A 19,053-nucleotide genomic window follows, 5' to 3' on the forward strand; every position below is an offset into this window, starting at 1 on the left:
CATACACAGTCGGCCCACCTTTTATGCGTCATGTAACCTCTAACCTCGTCCACACAGACCTCTTCCTGGGTTTCTTGCTAGCTTTTCGTGTTGTATTCTTGCTAGTCTTTCTTGTTGTATTCCTGCCTGGCTGATCTGTAAGTATGAGGGCTGCTGCTAACAGAAGTCACTGTTGTTGCTGTAGCAATAAATTCTGTAGTTCTTCCATGATGGTCATGATGCAGAATAGGGAAGCAGGGTATTCTAATGACGTCGCGCGCACCAGACGGCTGTGCTGACGCATGATGGTGCATAATGACACGTGATTTACATGCGACAGTTGCACGACCGTCGCGCGTCAGTCACTACCGGCCTGTCGTGTAAATGGTGCGCTAATGACGCCCAAGTGAGACAGGCCCTTTAATCTCTTTTAACTCCCATGTGTATTTTTCTAGCCATAACACAGGAAAGAGTGGGAAGCTAAGCTTTTCCCCCATTTCTTTTATTGGATTACCACCCTGTTTCCACCCATGAAAATTTCCCTTAAAAAAAAAGTTGCTGCTGTTTTCAGATTCAGCTTGTTGATTTTTTATAAATATATTTGAACAGTCTTCATGTTTGGATTTTAATAACCAAAATTACTTGAATCAACAAGAACATTTGGTATTTTAATATGATAATTGAAGTTACAAATGTTACAGGATACTATCTTAAACTTGGGAAATGTTTATTTATTGATTTCCCACATTCTCTGGAGAAACATACTTAATATATGCTTTGCTCAAACTTTGCCCGCATGAAATTGCAGCGAATTGTGGACACAGCCCAGACTATAACACAAACCTTCTATTGACTTCATTTACACCTCACGCTGCCTCGGCAAGGCCAGCAGCATAATCAAGGATGAGTCATACCTTGGCCTTGACCTTCTCCCCTCTCCCATCAGGCAAAAGGTATAGAAGTGTGAAAATGCACACCACCTGATTCAGGGGCAATTTCTTCCCAGCTGTTATCAGGCAGCAGAATCATCCTGCCACAGCCAAAGAGTAGTGCTGAACTATTATCTACCTCTTTCATGACCCTCGGACTTTCCTTGATTGGACTTTGTTGGCTTTACCTTGCACTAAACGTTTTTCCCTTATCACGTATCTATACACTGAGAAAGGATTGTTTGTAATCATGTATTATCTTTCTGCTGACTGGTTAGCACGCAACAATAGCTTTTCACTGTACCTCAGTACACGTGACAATAAACTAAACTGTACTGGAAGTATGCATGATGTACTGGAGTAAACATAGTTAAAATCCCTTACCTTACACTGGTTAAGTGTTCAATTAGAGACCCAAATCTTAATCAAATCCTAAAAAAGACATAATGCTCAATATTCCTTGTTTAGAAGAAAAGTGTCTTTGAAATGCTGGCTTAAAGTTTGTAGTCATTTGTAGTCACTTGTTGCCTCAGGAAAAGATAATTCCACTTACCTTACAGTTTTTTCAGTGAGAATTTACTAAGAGAAACCACCAACAGAAGCTGTGGTGAACACTTTGTTTTTGCAGGACTTTCTGTGACACAGATTCCATCACAATAGGGAGGTTAGTACAAGCCTCACCACAAACAATTGAAAAGCTTTAAAACCAATACTTTAACTATCAAAGCTGTCACAAATATTCAAACCTGTTGGTTTATTTTAAATATTAAGTATAAAATAAAATAACATGAACATTTCTAAATAAAAAAATTATTATGGCTGTTCTCTTTCACTGAAATAGAGAGAGAATGTCTCAACTTGTTGTTTGTGTGTGTTTCCCCACTTAAGCAGTGGAAAATCACTGCAGCTTTTTATTTCCAAGATGGGCTGCATGAATGTCAGAGTGTGCTGATGAAAAAAATATCACAAACAGTTCATGCAAATTTTAGACATCTGCATTTTCTCAGGAACCCCAAATTTGCTGTTAATTCCCAAGGTAAATGTTCACAGTTACACAGATGAGTGATAATGAATGGTGAATTGTTCTGTCATCGGAGAAGGAGGGTGTGTTTCCAAGCATACAAACAAAACGAATGTCTGAAAACTGTCTCTTTGTTAAAGGCACTGACTATATATTGTAAATTGAGTACTTGGGAGATAGTCTATAAACAATGAGCTCAATTATAGAGTTAGTAATAAAACCTCATGGTGTGCACCAAAATTAGAAGACTTGAAAGTGAAATAATAAATCTAGGGTAACTGGGAAGAAGGGAGACTTGCTTAAGGAAAAATGAGGAAATCTGTGCTTGGAATGAGGGGCTGTTGGCAAGGTATTAAAAAATGAGTTTGCACCTGTTTTCACCAAGGAGAAGGACATAGAGATCAATGTAGAGAATGCTAATATGCAAAGTGAGTTTGAGATTAAGAAGGAGAAAGTGTTGGGGCTCTTGAAGAGTATTAAATTGGATAAATCCCCAGGGCCTGATGGGATCTATCCCAGTTTATTGAGAGAAAGAAGAGGGGAGATTGCAGCAGGCTTTACGAAGATATTGGCATCTTCTATGACCACAGGCAATGACCCGGAGGATTGGAGAGCCGTTAATGCTGTTCCTTTGTTTAAGAAGGGAAGTAGGGAGAATTCAGGGAATTACAGGCCGGTGAGCCTCACGGAAGTCTGAATTAAACTCCATTTGCCATTCCTTGGCCCACTTGCTCAGCTGGTCAAGATCTCACAGTAATTCTTCATAACTATCTTCACTGTCTATGATGCCACCTATTTTAGTGTCATCTGCAAACTATCATGCCTTGAGCATTCTCATCCAAATTATTGATATAGATGGAAAAAAGCAATGGGCCTGTCACCAATCCCAGCGGCACCTCACCTCAGGATTCCAGTTCGAAAACACAATTCTGCACCACCACCCTCTACTACCTACCATTAAGCAAATTATGTATTCATTTAGCTATGAATCGCTGGATCCCATGCAATCTAATCTTCCAGAGTAGCCTATCATGCAGAACTTTATCAAAAGCCTTACAGAAGCCCATATGGACAACAACTATGTCTATAGCCCCGTCCTCATCAACCTTCTTGGTTACATTTTCAAAAAACTCAATCAAATTTGTTATACCTCGCATGCGCAAATGCATGCTGACTATAACTTGTCAACCCCTGTCTTTCCAAATTAATGTATATCTTATTCCCTAGAATCCTCTATGGTAACCTTCCTATATGTTAGCCTTACCAGTCGATAGTTATTAAGTAGAGGCACAATATTAGCTACTTCTAGTCTTCCAGCACCTCACCTGGGTAGACAATAGACAGTAGACAATAGACAATAGGTGCAGTAGGCCATTCAGCCATTCAAACCAGCACCGCCATTCAATGTGATCATGGTTGATCATCCATAATTAGTAACCCGTTCCCGCCTTCTCCCCATATCCCCTGACTCCGCTATCTTTAAGAGCCCTATCTAGCTCTCTTGAAAGTATCCAGAGAACTGGCCTCCACCGTTCTAAATGGCTTACCCCTTATTCTTAAACTGCGGCCCCTGGTTCTGGACTCCCCCAACATCGGAAACATGTTTCTTGCCTCTAGCGTGTCCAAACTCACAATAATCTTATATGTTTCAATAAGATCCCCTCTCATACTTCTAAATTCCAGAATATACAAGCCCAGCCGCTCCATTCTCCCAGCATATGACAGTCCCACCATCCCGGGAATTAACCTTGTGAACCTACGCTGCATTCCCTCAATAGCAAGAATGTCCTTCCTCAAATTTGGAGATCAAAACTGCACACTATACTCCAGGTGTGGTCTCACTAAGGCTCTGTACAACTGCAAGAAGGACCTCTTTGCTCCTATACTCAACTCCTCTTGTTATGAAGGTCAACATGCCATTCGCTTTCTTCACTGCCTGCTGTACCTGCATGCTTATTTTCATTGAATGATGAACAAGGACCCCCAGATCCTGTTGTACTTCCCCTTTTCCCAACTTGACAACATTAGATAATAATCTGCCTTCCTGTTTTTGCTATCAAAGTGGATAACCTTACATTTATCCACATTAAACTGCATCTGCCATGCATCTGCCCACTCACCCAACCTGCCCAAGTCACCCTGCATTCTCATAGCATCCTCCTCACAGTTCACACTGCCACCCATCTTAGTGTCATCTGCAAATTTGCTAATGTTACTTGTAATCCCTTCATCTAAATCATTAATATATATTGTAAATAGCTGCAGTCCCAGCACTATTCACTGCCTGCCATTCTGAAAGAGACCTGTTAATCCCTACTCTTTGTTTCCTCTTTGTGGATGATCAGCCAGGCTCATATTGAATGGCGGTGCTGACTCAAAGGGCCAAATGGCCTACTCTTGCACCTATTTTCGAAGTTTCGATGTTTCTGTCTACTAACCAATTTTCTATCAATGTCAGAACTCTACTCCCAATACCATGTGCCCTCATTTTGCCCACTAATCTCCTATGTGGGACCTTATCAAATGCTTTCTGAAAGTCCAGGTACAGTACATCCACTGGCTCTCCCTTGTCCATTTTCCTAGTTACATCCTCAAAAAATTCCAGAAGATTAGTCAAGCATCATTTCCCCTTCTTAAATCAAATTTGTTAGACCTCCCAAACAATCAAACAAATGCTATGAACATAGAAATTTCCAATTTCAGATACCCACATTCCTGGGGTTCTCCTGGATACACTTACCTGTTCACCTCATTTTCTTCTCCTTTTGTTCACCTTTACCCCTTCTCCACCTGGTTTCACTTGCCCTTCATTCCAACCCCATGTGGATCCACTTACCAGTCTTTATCCCAATTTTCTTTTACAAATGCTCCAAAAAAGCTAAATAATCTATTTATTCACACATTTTACTTTCTGGTTGGCAATCAATTCTCAATTTGTTGTGCTCCAATCTTGTTAAACAACCTCCTATATGGTATCTTATCAAAAAACCTTCTTAAAATCTGATAACACCACACCTACAAGTTCCTTTTTATTGATTCTACTAATTACATCCTCAAGGAACTTTAGCAGATTAATTAAATGTGGTTGTCTTTTCATAAACACATTGGCTCTCTTCAGTCCTATCATTCTTCTTAAGTTTTTAAAAATCACATTCTACATTACAAAATCCATTTTCATTACCACTGGCATCAGGCCAGTTCCGTGTTTTCTTTTTCCCTTCTTATCAAATTAGTGTGGCCTCATTACGTACTCTCCAGTTCACAGGAACAATTCCAGTGTTTATAGAACTTTGAAAGATGGCAACCAAAACATTTGTAATTTCAAAAAGCACCTCTGTCAAAACGTTTGATGTAGAGCACTGTGTTGATTGTGATGATTTATCAGTTTTCAAACCTATCACCTTTTTAGTGCTATCTTTTGATCCACCATTCCCACTGGACTGTTGCTTCAGTAATATGTTTGGCATGTTTTAAGTTCTGTGAAGCAAGTTGCACACTACTTGATTAATTCTTCAACCATATCCCTATTCCCCATAACAAATTGATCTTTCTGCCCAAATCATTTGAAGGTTCAACATAATTTTTTGTTCTTAAAATACTAGAGTAGGAAATGTGGAATTATTTTTGTTATCTCTTGGTCTGCTCTGCCACTCTTGGCAAATAATTCACACACATCCCAAATTGCTCTGTTCTTGTATCCTTTTAGAATGTGCTCTCTCGTTCATATTGACTCGTCTAATTTTTCCTACTAAAATGTAGCAGTTCACACTTCTCAGCCTGGTCCATCAGCTTCCTCCTCGAGTGGCGAATACCAGATTCATGGACATCTGAACATGAAAATATTCAGGTGAATTTTTTACATTTCCCTTACTTTACAGCAGTTCACCAATGCCATAGCAGATAACAGAAACCTAACTAATTCCAAAATGTTTTCTTTTTGTAGTTGTTCTTCATTCATTAATGAAGAGAGAGGAGATATTAGTTTAACTTGGCATCACGTTCGGCACAGACATTGTAGGCCCAATGGCCTGTTCCTGTGCTGCATTCTTTTATATTTGCTCTACGATGTGCTAAAACATGTCATAATGCAAATTCAAACTTTAGATTCCTATAAAAGTATCATCAATGTTGTTCTACAATCTACCGTTACTAATTTTATAACATGTTTTTGACAGCGATTCATATATGTTCTGATGGTCTTCATATTAAGACCATGCTAATTTACAAATGCTGATCAAAGCAATTAGTTAATTGTTTTTTTTACTATTTCCACATGCTGCATGACAGTTATTCTCATGTCAAGAATTTATAATCTATCTAATCTTACTTTGCTGATCTTTAGTCGCCGTATTAAGCTAATCAGACCTTGTTTTGCTGCCTCAAACCTCACCCACCAATCACCCAGATTTATGTGAACACTTATTGTTGGTTTTCCGAAGAATGACACTTGATTCGCCCTAGATTTGTTAGAAAAAAGTTAGACCTTACTACTTATGTTTGCTTCTTTGTCACTGGATTTTGTTTTTTTTTAATAGAATTATGTTCTATAATATGAATGATAGAAGCAGGGCGATAGCATACTTAAAAGATTGCTTCTAGGACTTTGGAGTTCTGAAAGGAATCATAAACAATTTTTCTGATTTTTCATGCAGCTAGAACAATCAAAGTAATTATTGTCTAATGGAAATATCCAGTATTGAATAGTCCCAAATTTGGATGTCAACACAAATTAGTTTTACATGGTGCTCATATGTTAAATTTCAAGCATTAGCGGGAGCACAAAAATGTATTTGAATCACAAAAAGACATAAGAACAACGGAGTTATTGGTATGGTAGACGCAAAATGCTGGAGTAACTCAGCGGGTTCGGCAGTATCACTGACGTTTCGGGTTGGAAACTTTCTTCAGACTGAAAGGGAGGGTGGAGGGATGAAATAAAATGGGAGTAAGAAAAGACCAGAACAAATTAGATTAGATTAGATTAGATTAGATTCCTTTATTGTCATTCAGACCTTTCGGTCTGAACAAAATTACGTGCCTGCAGTCATACATATAATAATAAATAACAAAACACACAATAAACACAAATTAACATCCACCACAGTGAGTTCACCAGGCACCTCCTCACTGTGATGGAGGCAAAAGTCTTAAAGTCTCTGGCTCTTCCCTCCTTGTTCTCCCTCTGCGCTGAGGCGATCCAGGCTTCCGTTGTTGTGACCCCGCCGGATGATGGTAAGTAAGTCCCGCGGCTCAACCGTGTTCCGGGAACGGGCCGGTTCAAGCTCCGTGGCCCGGGGTGGTCGAAGCTGCCGAAGATACCGCCCTCCAGTCCAGCGGACGCAGTTGTAGTTGCGGGAGCTCCGGAAAAACAGGTCACCAACCTGTGACCTGCGAGCTCCCGACGATGTCGTCCACTGGGCCCGTGGTCGAACCTCCGGTCGGGTCGCCGCCGCCTCAGCTCCGAGTCAGGCCGCCGCCGCCTCAGCCCCGAGTCGGGCCGCCGCCGCCTCAGCCCCGAGTCGGGCCGCCGCCGCCTCAGCTCCGAGTCGGGCCGCCGCCGAAAGCCGGAACGTCGCCTCAGCTCCGAGTCGGGCCGCCGCCGCCTCAGCCCTGAGTCGGGCCACCGCCGTAACGCAGCCTCAGTTCCGAGTCGGGCTGCCGCCAAACGTCGGAACGCCGCCTCAGCCTCGAGTCGGGCCGCCGCCGCCTCAGCCCCGAAGTCGGCCAGCCTCGCGTTGATAAGTCCTGGCTGGCTCTGCCTCCGGAGCCTCGAGGTCGGTCGCAGTTGGAGGCCGCCAGCTCCGCCATTAGGCCTCAGCGCAGACGGAGGCAGAGACGGGGGATACGACAAGAAGAGTCAAAATACCCGAAGGAAGAGTCAAAAAACATGTTTAACACCCCCCCCCCCACACACATACACAACCTAATAAACTAAAATTTAACTAAAACAGGACAAAAGAAACAACAAAAAAGTAAAAACAGATGGATTGCAGGCGAGCCGCAACAGCGCCGCCACAAATTGCCTCAGGAAGGGTTGGGCTCATAAATGGCCCATTGTTGGCTGGGGAGGATGTGATGACAAGAGGGATAAAAGGTTGCATTAGGGTGGAGATGGGGGGGGGATGGAGGGAGAGGGGGAGGGAACACAGGTGTTACTTGAAGTTAGAGAAATCAACGTTCATAACGCTGGGTTGTAAGCTGCCCAAGCGAAATATAAGGTGCTATTCCTCCAATTTGCATGTGGCCTTACTTTGACGATGGAGGAGGCCCAGGACAGAAATGTCAGTACAGGAATGGGAAAGGCAACCGGGATATTGCATGGGGCAAGGCAGTCTGAGCGTAATGTTCAGCAAAACAATTTCGAAGTCTATGCTTGGTCTCGCTGATATATTGCCTCATTAACTGTGGTATAGAATATAAAACACATTAAATGCATGTTGTTTCATACAACACTCACGGTTTGCGAGTAGGACATTCTGCTACTGATAGATCAAGACGTTTGGTGGTGGACACACTGCTAGACCAATGTGACATTCTGTGCCTGCAAGAAACTTGGATGGCGAAACAAGATCTGGATAAATTGAACACTCTACACATGAACTTCCATGGGGCTGGAGAGTCCACTACCGACCTCAGTACGAGGCTGGTTCGAGGTAGGATAGCTGGTGGTGTAGCTATACTGTGGTACATCAAATATGACTCACTGGTGAAGGTGGTGCGTCTAAATGTTGACTGGGCCATAGGGCTGGAGTGTAATTATAATGAAAAGAAATTTACTGTCTTAAATGTTTATACACCGTATGAATCATATGAGCATGAGGACGAGTTTCTGAACAGGTTAGCTTTTATTCAGTCCTTTATAGAGGACAACAGCTCATCTTGTGTCTACGTCATGGGTGATTTTAATGCTGACATGTCAGATAGCAAATCTTTATTTGCAGCACACCTGCAGCAGTTTTGTAATGAGTCTAAATTAATTCTATCGAGTAAAGCTCTGTTGCCTGACACAAGTTTTACCTATGTTAGTGAAGCGTGGCACACAACATCTTGGTTAGACCATATTGTGACCACAGCTGATGCTCATGCCTCACTGGAAAAGGTGGAGATTTGTTATGAACTTGCCACCTCTGATCACATACCTATTGCTGCACGGTTAAATGTTGAGAATGTCCCCCTGCTGTCCAGTAATAATAATGCTGCTTCCTCAAGTAAACTGGACTGGTCAAAACTGAGCAGAGAGGTTGTGGCTGGATACTCACTGCGAACGGACAGTTTTTAAAATAATATTGCATTGCCTCAAGAGGCCCTAATGTGCTCAGATATGAATTGTAAGGACGTGCAACATGCTGAAAAACTCTGTGCCATGTATGATGTTATTGTGAAATGTCTCAATGCTTCCAGTGATCCCTTTTGTAAAAGTAAATGTAAGGTACCCAACATCAGACCTGGGTGGAATGAGTTTGTGGCTGAGCAGTACGCTGAGGCAAGAGAGGCCTTTAGACTCTGGTCAGAGGCAGGTAGGCCTAGACAGGGGGTATTGCTAGATATGAAAAAACGCACAAATGCTAGAGTTAAGTATGCACTTCGTTTTATTAAGAAAAATGAAAACACAATGAGAGCAGACTCGCTTGCCAGGAAGCTACAGAATAACAACCTTACTAACTTCTGGAAAGAGGTCAAAGTAATGAATAACAGTAAAACACCCCTACCGTCTGACATTGAAGGTGTTAGTAGCCCAGAAAAAATAGCTGAGAGTTGGCGTGAGCACTACCATAACCTTTTTAACTGTGTTAAAAGTAACCCAGTTAGAATCAATCATGAACATATTGATCTCTCTGTAGATATGGTAGTTAGGGCAGCAGATGTCTATGATGCCATTAACATGTTGGATAACAACAAAGCCTGCGGTATGGACTGCATTACTGCAGAACATCTAAAATATGCCAGCTATAAGCTCTGCCCTTTGTTTTCCATGTGCTTTAATGGTTGTCTGGTTCATGGTGTCCTGCCAAATGCTATTATGTCTGTAATGTTAGTGCCTGTGCTTAAAGATAAGGCTGGTAAGCTCAACAGTATTGATAATTACCGACCTATTGCATTAGCCAGTATCTTATCTAAAGTACTGGAGAGAATACTGTTGACAAAGCTAGAAATGTATGTCCTTACTACTGACAATCAGTTTGGGTTCAAAAGAAAACATGGAACTGACCTGTGTATCTATGCTCTTAAAGAGATTGTGTTCAGGTACACAAGCCTGAATTAATCTGTATTTCTATGTTTTATTGATGCGTCCAAGGCATTTGATAGAATTAATTATGAACAATTGTTTGTAAAATTGCTAAATAGAGGTGCCCCTAAATTCTTAGTGAGAATTTTAGTGTTTTGGTATGCCCATCAAACGTTTCAGGTTAAATGGGACAATTTTGTATCTGCTCCATTCTATGTTAGTAACGGAGTGCGGCAAGGAGGAATTTTGTCTCCTATTTTATTTAATGTTTATATGGATGAATTGTCAAATCAGTTAAATAGGTTAAAAACTGTCTGTCTTGTGGGCAACACTATTGTTAATCATCTTATGTATGCAGACGACCTGGTCCTGCTCTGTCCATATAGTGCTGGGCTGCAGCAGATGCTGAAGGTGTGCTCTCAGTATGGCCTTGATTATGACATAAAGTATAACGCTAAGAAAAGCCGCATAATGATAGTTAGAAGCGCTGAGGACAGGAAATCAACTTTTCCGACCTTTTATTTGTCAGACAGTCCTCTTGCTGTGTGTGAGGAAATTAAATACCTAGGTCATGTCATATCCGATGACTGGACGGATGACAAAGACCTCTACCGACTGCGCTGTAAAATCTATCTTCAAGCTAACATGCTTATGTGCTCTGACTCTGTGAAGTGTTCCCTGTTCAGAACCTACATCACACCGTTATATACTGCTCAATTGTGGTCTACTTATAAGAAAAAGAGTATGCAGAGGCTCAAGGTAGCATACAATGATGCAATGAGGTTGCTACTTCGTGTCCCTAGGTGGCATAGTGCCAGTCAATTGTTTGTGTCCACTAGAGTGCCAACCTGTGAGGCACTCTTAAGACAGCTGATGTTTAGTTATATGTGTCGCCTGGACAAGTCAGAGAACCACATAATTGAAGCCCTAGTCAGCCCTCTGAAAAGCTGCTATAGATTCACTTCTAGGCTAATACGGCATTGGTGCAATAGCTTGTATATCTTATAGGCTAATATGCAATTTTTAATATATTTTTGTATCTCCTTATACTGTTTGATGTGTTATATGGACCTGTGTCTGAAATAAAGCTTTAATAAAATAAAAATAAAAGGCTAGGAGGCCATGTTACAGCTTTTTTTTAAACATTGGTCAGGCCAAACATGGAATATTGTGTGCAGTTCTGGTTGCCTCAGAAATAATCTGATTGCACTGCACAGGATATAGAGGAGATTCACTAAGATTGCTGATTTGGAGCATTACAATTATAAAGAGAGACTGGAGTGGAGGAGGCAGAGACGTAATCTGAGAGACATATCTAAAATTATGAACGGGTCGAGTTGGGTAGATAGTAAATGTATTTCTCCCACGGTAGGAGTAGATAAGACAAAAAGTACATTGGTTTAAGTTGAGAGGTAGGAAGTTTACAGATGGAGTTTGTGAACACAGAGGGTGGTTGGAGTATGGAATCTACTGTCTTGAAGATGTGATGGGGCAAACTCTCACCCCATTTAAGAAGTATCTAGACAAGTATTTGAAACGCCAAGGCAGAGAAGATTCTGGACTTATTGTGAGTAAATGGGATGAGTGTAGATGGGAAGAAGACAGCATGGAGATGGTGGGCCAAATGGCCTGCTTCCATCTTGTATGATTCTAACCTCAGTTTTACACACTGTCTCCGTTTCACAGGGTGTCCAAACATTACAATGAGACCTACAATGTTCATGCACACATTTGATGGAAAGTGGCATCATTGTAATTAGGTTAGAGTGCATACATGGAACAATCGTTCATAGGGAAATCATGACAACATCCAGCTTGTAATACTAATTTGATGGCAGCATTATTATTCTGCACCTGGTCTTGACCACTGGCCTGTGTGGCCTTTGCATGGTTCTCCCACATGGGTGTCTAATGGGTCTCTGGTTTCCTGCCACATCCCAAAAATGTTCAGGTTAGTAGGTTTGTGGTCACTGAAATGTGTTTCTGGTATGTAGATGAGTGGTAGAATCTATGTGTGGTGGCAGAGGGGGAATTGATGGGAATGTGAGGAGAATAAAATAGGTTAGGGCAGGATTAGTATAAAAATGAATGCATGATGGTTGACACGGACTATTGGGCTGAAGAGTCTGTTTCCATGCATTATCACTAAAACTTTGCCTTACTGAGAATTGGCCTTGTCTTGCACTTTCCAGAGCATATTGGTACCCACCAACCCACCCCATCTCAATCCTATACATTTTACGCAGTGTCAACATCAATGCCAATGGTAATGCCTATGATATTGAAATCGAATGCTGGTTTTCCTTCATCCACCTTCGTGTGAAATTTCTTTAGCTGATATGTTCTCGATTGAATTTAAAAAATATGAGTTGCATTGTTCTAAATGGAGGATATACATAGCACATGCCTCCGCCATTAGTACTCGTAAACCAGAAGAAGTTTGGAAATGGATGTAAAGTGGAATAATAGATAGAATATTAAGTATAACTATATCTTCATTTTCAATAAGTTCGCCTCTTCTGGTTTACTATTTGCTGATGGTGCAGGCAAGAATTTTGCATATTCTTCTTTCCTTTTAACTCTCACCAATTTTTATTCAATCTCATTTTAATTTTAGCTTATTTATCCTTCGGAGAAAAAGCATGTAGATGCATCACTCCCCACCTCCAATAAAGGCTGCTGTCTCCTACTTTTGTGTTACCTTCTGCAGTAAGAAATAGGCAGTGCTTCTGTTGGTGTAGTTGATATTTATTCATGACTGCTGCATCTCTCAGAGTGTACAAACTTTGACGTGTACAGTGACAGTGCTCCAAATGTGAGGTTGAGGTAAAACCCATGGACCTTACGTTTGAGACTTGATTAACAGGGTATATTTTTAAGGTACACAAAATTGCTGGAGGAACTCAGCGGGCGCAGCAGCATCTATGGAGCGAAGGAAATAGGCGACGTTTCGGGCCGAAACCCTTCTTCAGACTGATGGGGGGTGGGGAAAGAAAGAAGGAAAAAGGGAGGAGGAGGAGCCCGAGGGCGGGCGGATGGGAGGGTGGGAGGAGACAGCTAGAGGGTGAAGGAAGGGGAGGGGACAGCACAGGCTAGCCAAATTGGGGGAATTCAATGTTGATGCCATAAGGGCGCAAGGACCCAGACGGAATATGAGGTGCTGTTCCTCCAATTTCCGCTGTTGCTCACTCTGGCAATGGAGGAGACCCAGGACAGAGAGGTCGGATTGGGAATGGGAGGGGGAGTTGAAGTGCTGAGCCACCGGGAGGTCATGTAGGTTAAGGCGGACTGAGCGGAGGTGTTCGGCGAAACGGTCGCCCAACCTACGCTTGGTCTCACCGATGTAAATTAGCTGACATCTAGAGCAGCGGATGCAGTAGATGAGGTTGGAGGAGATACAGGTGAACCTTTGTCGCACCTGGAAAGACTGCTTGGGACCTTGAATGGAGTCGAGGGGGGAGGTGAAGGGACAGGTGTTGCATTTCTTGCGGTTGCAACGGAAAGTGCCCGGGGAGGGGGTGGTGCGGGAGGGAAGGGAAGAATTGACGAGGGAGTTGCGGAGGGAGCGGTCTTTGCGGAAGGCAGACATGGGGGGAGATGGGAAGATGTGGCGAGTGGTGGGGTCACGTTGGAGGTGGCGGAAGTGGCAGAGGATTATGTGTTGTATTTGCCGGCTGGTGGGGTGAAAGGTGAGGACCAGAGGGACTCTGCCCTTGTTGCGTGTGCGGGGATGGGGAGAGAGAGCAGTGTTGCGGGGTATGGATGAGACCCTGGTGTGAGCCTCATCTATGGTGGCGGAGGGGAATCCCCGTTCCCTGAAGAACGAGGACATTTCCGATGCCCTGGTATGAAATGTCTCATCCTGGGAACAGATGCGGCGTAGGCGGAGGAATTGGGAGTAAGGGATGGAGTCTTTACAGGGGGCAGGGTGGGAAGACGTGTAGTCCAGATAGCCATGTGAGTCAGTGGGTTTATAATGTATGTCGGTCAGGAGTCTGTCCCCTGCGATGGAGATGGTGAGGTCAAGGAATGGTAGGGAAGTGTCGGAAATCGTCCAGGTCATTGCCAGAGTGAGCAACAGCGGAAATTGGAGGAACAGCACCTCATATTCCGTCTGGGGTCCTTGCGCCCTTATGGCATCAACATTGAATTCCCCCAATTTGGCTAGCCTGTGCTGTCCCCTCCCCTTCCTTCACCCTCTAGCTGTCTCCTCCCACCCTCCCATCCGCCCGCCCTCGGGCTCCTCCTCCTCCCTTTTTCCTTCTTTCTTTCCCCACCCCCCATCAGTCTGAAGAAGGGTTTCGGCCCGAAACGTCGCCTATTTCCTTCGCTCCATAGATGCTGCTGCACCCGCTGAGTTCCTCCAGCAATTTTGTGTACCTTCGATATTCCAGCATCTGCAGTTCCCTTTTGAACACAGGGTATATTTTTACATCAGTTTTATGAAGTGAATGGGATCAAAAAATAAAATGCAAGGACAGTGCCGGAAATTTAAAATGATTACGTTTTTGAGGGTTGATGAGGGTAGGGTGGTGGATGTTGTCTACATTGATCTTAGTAATGCATTTAACAAAATGTTTGAGGAAAATATACAATTAATGGCAAGATCATTAACAACATTGATAAACATTGGGATATTGGGGGTCAAAGTTTATAACTCCATAAAAGTGGCAACACAAGTAGATAGAGTGGTAATGATTGATTATGGTGTGCTTGCCTCCATTGGTCAGGGTATTGAGTATAAAAGTCAGGAAATCATGGTACAGCTTCATAGGATATTGGTTAAGCCACATTTGGAGTATTGCGTGCACAATCTCTTTTCACCAGTATGTTTAGGTGCCTGCACATATTGAAAAATATAGGTGAAATCTGCTCAACTTTCTAGGAGCATAGCAGATAATTGGCTGGACCTGCCTTTACTTCTCATAACAAGGGGCATTTCAAACCACTGAAGCTATTATTTGAAACCACCAGTAACTGTTTCAGTAACTACGGCCATTAAACCATAAGATTTCATATACTCTGTCATGTCCATGTACATGTGATAAACTGCAAAGGATAAGAAGGACCATATGACCTAATCATGCTACTATGTTGTAAATTATTAGCAGGTAAAAATTGGATTCATCTTGGAAATATCTCAGTCTGACAATGTATTATAGAAACACAGTTGTCCCGAGGATGACTGTCACAGGTCACTCCAGTAACAACATATACTTAAGCCTCTGGCAACACTAAAAGAGAAGTGTTCCACAGGGAATTATGTAACTTGATACATAATTGGTGCTGAAATTGTATCAGATAAGCAAGCATATCTCACATCACGAGATGAGAACATCATTTTAAATCAATTTTTCCACAGAGAGTGGTGAATCTGTGGAATTCTCTGCCACAGAAGGTAGTTGAGGCCAGTTTATTGGCTATATTTAAGAGGGAGTTAGATGTGGCCCTTGTGGCTAAAGGGATCAGGGGTATGGAGAGAAGGCAGGGATGGGATACTGAGTTGGATGATCAGCCATGATCATATCGAATGGCGGTGCAGGCTCGAAGGGCCGAATGGCCTACTCCTGCACCTATTTTCTATGTTTCTATGTTTATCAGGAAGTGCCTATTCAAATTTCTGGACTATCACAAAACAACCCAGATTATCTCACTTCATCCAAAGTGTATTTTCAATTATTTGTGTTGAAGCAAGTGTTATATGATTGAATTTCTAGGTCCTTAAGTTATATTCTGTAGTCTTCAGAATCAAACTACCTATTGCCTTTGGTTAGCATCCTTTAGTTAATTCACATCTATATTCCCTCCATTTTTCATTCCTCCAAGTAAGTGGTTCATGAAAGCTCTTTAAAAAGCGAATGAAAGTTGATTTTGTTTATTTTCAAGATTTATGAATCCATTTATAAAAATATGAACCTGAAATAATTAGCATCTGAGGACACATTTCCCCATTTCTTCTTCTACAGACTTCGCTACATTTATACGTTTAATTTGGAATTCAGAGAAGGCAGAAATGTTGCCTTTGTTCTTTATTTTTTTTTAAAGCCTGTTATTCACTTAGATCCAATCAGCATCATTGATCCGACGAAAGTGCCATAGACTCACACTAGTAAATAGACCTACTTTCAACATGTGCATTGAAGCCATCTAAAGTGTGTCCTACTTTCATTTAATTCTATCTACTTGTACTAAAGATTTAGCTACAGCCTCTCCCTTCACTTCTTGCTCAATAAAATGGATCACAATACAATTTTGCAGGTTAAACTAATTTGATATTACATTTTTAGATAATGTATTGTTCATCTCCATAATGCCATTCCATTTACATTGTTCTGTTCTTTGTTAATGATTCCCCCCTCCTGCTAAGTCTTTGTGTCCGTTATCATTCATCCTTTCTGCATAAATTGAATAAAGGTGTGAAAATGATATCCTTCTTATTTTGAAGCTCCAATGTTGGGTTATGCAATGTTAGATGGATGACTAATCCTGTTTACACCTGATGAAATTTTGCATCCTAAATCTCTTCTTGTGATTGAAGTGTTTTGTTTTATTTCAACTTGATATCCACCAAATATCACTTGAAGCAAGGTTTCTAGCTGCACTGAAGTGTCTATTGCAACCCCACCCAGATCCATGGGCTCAGGTTCAACTGTTAATGGGTGCCACTTAAAGGTTGTCAGCAGTCTTTCAGAAAACATGCCATGGATTATCCATTTCATAGTCCTTTTAAACATTTCTTACTGAGTTTACAAATTGCAAAAGTGGATAAGAAGTTCACCTCTTTGATCATGTACATTTCTATGGCTCTGTTCCATCTGTTAATAGGCTGACCTTTCAATGGAAAAACTTACTCTTTTGGACCATCTGCACAGAATCGCTTTTGCCTAGTATTTTTCTTTCCAAGAACAAATAATATGTACATCGCATTATTAATGTCTATGTATCAGATATGCTTTGAAAATATGATAATGAAAATCATTTGATACAGTGGCTTGCAAAAGTATTCATACCCCTTGCACTTTTCCACATTTTGTCACGTTACAACCACAAACGTAAATGTATTTTATTGGGATTTTATGTGATAGACCAACACAAAGTGGCGCATAATTGTGAAGTGGATGGAAAATGATACATGGTTTTCAATTTTTTTTACAAATAATAAACTGAAAAGTGTGGGGTGCAAAAGTATTCAGCCCCCTTTACTCTGATACCCCTAAATAAAATCCAGTGCAACCAATTGCCTTCAGAAGTCACCTAATTAGTAAATAGAGTCCACTTGTGTGTAATCTAATCTCAGTATAAATACAGCTGTTCTGTGAAGGCCTCAGAGGTTTGTTCGAGAACATTAGTGAACAAACAGCATCATGAAGCCCAAGGAACACACCAGACAGGTCAGGGATAAAGTTGTGGAGAAGTTTAAAGCAGGGTTAGGTTATAAAAAAATATCCCAAGCTTTGAACATCTCACGGGGCACTGTTCAATCCATCATCTGAAAATGGAAAGAGTATGGTACAACTGCAAACCTACCAAGAAATGGCCGTCCACCTAAACTGACAGGCCGGGCAAGGAGAGCATTGATCAGAGAAGCAGCCAAGAGGCCCATGGTAACTCTGGAGGAGCTGCAGCGATCCACAGCTCAGATGGGAGAATCTGTCCACAGGACAACTATTAGTCGTGCACTCCACAAATCGGGCCTTTATGGAAGAGTGGCAAGAAGAAAGCCATTGTTGAAAAAAAGCCATAAGAAGTCCCGTTTGCAGTTTGCCACAAGCCATGTGGGGGACACAGCAAACATGTGGAGGAAGCTGCTCTGGTCAGATGAGACCAAAATTGAAGTTTTTGGCCTAAATGCAAAACGCTGTGTGGCCGAAAACTAACACTGCACATCACCCTGAACACACCATCCCCACTGTGAAACATGGTGGTGGCAGCAGCATGCTGTGGGGATGCTTTTCTTCAGCAGGGACAGGGAAGCTGGTCAGAGTTGATGGGAGGTTGGATGGAGCCAAATACAGGGCAATCTTGGAAGAAAACCTGTTAGAGTCTGCAAAAGACTTGAGACTGGGGTGGAGGTTCACCTTCCAGCAGGACAACGACCCTAAACATACAGCCAGAGCTACAATGGAATGGTTTAGATCAAAGCATATTCATGTGTTAGAATGGCCCAGTCAAAGTCCAGACCTAAATCCAATTGAGAATCTCTGGCAAGACTTGAAAATTGCTGTTCACAGACGCTCTCCATCCAATCTGACTGAGCTTGAGCTATTTTGCAAAGAAGAATGGGCAAACATTTCAGTCTCCAGATGTGCAAAGCTGGTAGAGACATACCCCAAAAGACTTGCAGCTGTAATTGCAGCGAAAGGTGGTTCTACAAAGTATTGACTCAGGGGGGCTGAATACTTTTGCATGCCACACTTTTCAGTTTTTTATTTGTAAAAAAATTTGAAAACCATGTATCATTTTCCTTCCACTTCACAATTATGCACCACTTTGTGTTGGTCTATCACATAAAATCCCAATAAAATACATTTACGTTTGTGGTTGTAACGTGACATAATGTGGAAAAGTTCAAGGGGTATGAAAACTTTTGCAAGCCACTGTATGTCAATGAATGAGACTGGTTGAAAGGAAATAGTAAAAATTGGAAAGAGCCATGGTTTTCAAGGGAAATTGGACACTTGGTTCGGAAAAGGAGAGAGATCTACAATAATTATAGGCAGCATGGAGTAAATGAGGTGCTTGAGGAGTATAAAGAATGTAAAAAGAATCTTAAGAAAGAAATTAGAAAAGCTAAAAGAAGATATGAGGTTGCTTTGGCAAGTAAGGTGAAAGTAAATCCAAAGGGTTTCTACAGCTATATTAATAGCAAAAGGATAAAGAGGGATAAAATTGCTCCA

This window comes from Amblyraja radiata, chromosome 13 (genome assembly GCF_010909765.2).
Source record: "Amblyraja radiata isolate CabotCenter1 chromosome 13, sAmbRad1.1.pri, whole genome shotgun sequence".
In the NCBI taxonomy this organism is placed as follows: domain Eukaryota; kingdom Metazoa; phylum Chordata; class Chondrichthyes; order Rajiformes; family Rajidae; genus Amblyraja; species Amblyraja radiata.